Source organism: Olea europaea, unplaced genomic scaffold (genome assembly GCF_002742605.1).
Source record: "Olea europaea var. sylvestris unplaced genomic scaffold, O_europaea_v1 scaffold15773, whole genome shotgun sequence".
In the NCBI taxonomy this organism is placed as follows: domain Eukaryota; kingdom Viridiplantae; phylum Streptophyta; class Magnoliopsida; order Lamiales; family Oleaceae; genus Olea; species Olea europaea.
In genome coordinates, this window is record NW_019233388.1 from 1 (window position 1) to 2,522 (window position 2,522).

General features: G+C 35.0%; 1 long non-coding RNA gene across 1 annotated transcript; it reads right to left on the reverse strand.

Annotated features, from left to right (window-relative positions):
• Positions 1-6: 6 nt before the first annotated feature.
• On the reverse strand, positions 7-1,672 carry LOC111376928. Its single transcript, XR_002699577.1, has 4 exons — positions 984-1,672; positions 788-894; positions 344-689; positions 7-215 (listed from the first exon to the last, which is right to left on the reverse strand). It is a non-coding gene; the product is annotated as an uncharacterized LOC111376928 (long non-coding RNA).
• Between the last annotated feature and the right edge of the window lie 850 nt (positions 1,673-2,522).

Genomic DNA, 2,522 nt, shown 5'->3' on the forward strand with positions numbered 1-2,522 from the left:
TCCCGTCTCTAGCCAAGAGTTTTACTTTCACTTAAGGCAGAACCACAATCCTTATTCCAGCTAGTAAGAGCTTGCTGCCTTCTATAATACTCGGTGACAAAAGCTTCAGCCATGTTGGGATACTTTTCTCTGAGGAAGTTCTCCACCCATTTATGGTAGGGAAAAAGCAACAATCAATGAAGTGTGTAATGCATTTGTTGGATCACCATTTTTTGCTAACAATTCACATGAAAAATCCAATTATACGTCAAATAACATTCAAAATAAACAAAGCACAAAATATAATCGACAGATGCACTATTTTGAACAAATTAGATATAACTGGGGAACAAAAGTTTCTTACCTATTACTTCTTAAGTTATTACAACATAATCTCCACCAATAACATTTTGTTGTGTTCAGCAAAATATTAACCTTAAAAAAAAAAAAAAAAAGGGATATGAAATCAGAAGAAAGGAGATGGAATCATCAATCCAATTTTATTGAGAAGCAAAAAATAAAAATAAAAATAAATAAATAAATAAATAAAAGAAGAAGAAGATGTTTTTCAGGTCCTGCTTTCATGGCCATGTTTTCCATGTCAACACAGTGACTACCACGGGGATCCCGAGCATCAAGCACCTCCAAAATGACAGTAGAAGCTTCAATGATTTTGATCAACTCCTTATAAGAAGCTCTCTCTGAGTGGTCTATATTAAATGTGGGAATGTTAGAAAATGAAGAGAGCAGAAAAAATCCAAGTGGGTTGGGGAATTCCCTGTACCGAGATATAAATTTGCTATCATACCCTGTTTCTTAGCAAACTCGATGGATTTCTCACGATTCTCTCCTTTCCAACAGAACTCTCGTCTTTCAATTCATCCTCCTCCAATAGTCCCAACCTTTTCTTTTGAGCTTAAAAAAGCAGATGAAGACAGGGGCTATGACAAACTCAAATGAATGCCATCAAGAAAGACACACGTATAAAATTTCAATGATCTCACCTTAGATTGCAAAGTACTGTTAATTACATCACTTATAAGCTCCCAATTGGAACCCAAATCAGGCACCAAAACAAGAAATTCCTAAAAGGTCAATATCAACATTGATGCGATCGTATCTCTAGAAGTCGAAAGTAAAAAACCATATCTCAATTCTCAAGTTTCAGCAGATGTATGTGCACGTGCATATCTGCGCTGAATATGTACATTTGTAAACCAACCTGGTCCTCAAATACCATGTAGACAAATGAGATTATGAGACAGGAATTTCTATCTGAATTGATGACTCTTTACGTTTCGCTTTCTGTATTTATGCACATCTGGGTGAAGGGAAAAGGAAAAAAAAAAGGGAAAACAATCTCCTAAATTAGGAGAGAACTAATCAGCCTACCTAACTATGAAAGTGTTTAAATATGATAAATCAATTATCCTTAAATCAATCATTAATATCGTACACTCGTTCGGATTGCTAAACTTGCTTCATCTTGTAATAATCTATTAGGACATTAAAAAGTCTTGAGAATTTACCTTCACAACAACTTCAATACCAGCTTTACGAAACTTCAATAATTCTAGAGCGTTGATGCATTACACTATACATGAAGTAATTGGAAGCAAAACAAAGATAATAAACCATTGCCCCTCATGGGTTGGTCGAGTTGGTGGAGCATGTGAGCACGGAGGCCTTTGATCACGAGTTTAATTTCCCAACACTTTCTCGATCGAGTGTGTTGTACAAGGCTTGTCTAGTGCGGTTTACTTGACTAACGTGGTTTGTAGGCGATTGCGTCAACTCGAAGATTTACTCAGTACGCATCCGAAGGGTAGCGACTGCTGATTCTCCCGTCTTAAAAAAAAAAAATAATAATAATAAACCATTGGAATTCAATACGTTATTTATCGGATGCCTTGATGTTTTAAAATACACATACGGTTTGGCGATCTCAGTAATATCAAATCGAGGATCGAGTCCCTTTCCAATGCCATCGAAAACGGTCAAGATAAACTGGGTTAAATAATAGTAGCAGCTAAATATGGCAGTTAAGTAGCTGAAGTACGGTACTTGAAAATGCCCTTACAACAAAAGTGAAAGTAGCAGGAAAGCGAGGGGTTGATATGTTGTAGTGGCTAATAAATTTTCACTTGTTAAAAGGATCAACATCAATAAGCAGAAATTCCTTTTTTATTTTTATTTTTCTTCTTTTTATTTTTTGTTTTTTGGGGAAGCAAAGACAGTTTAAAAAATTGGTTTTCATCCAATGTCAGGGAGAGATGAAAGGGACTAACAGGATGACTAAATGAAATGGGAAAAAGGAATATCAACTAATTAAAGATCAAAAACTCGAACACAGACACTAAATACTCAATCAAAAAGAGTTTAAATGCAAAAGTCAACCAATAGATTGACAGAAACAAACTAATCTGTTAGAAAATCGAATATTATAACGTTAATGCTGCATAAAATATTCAATTTCCGCTGCAGCTGAGAAAAAAGTACCAGAAGACATAAAAGCATAATTCATAGAAGAAATCTGAATCCTA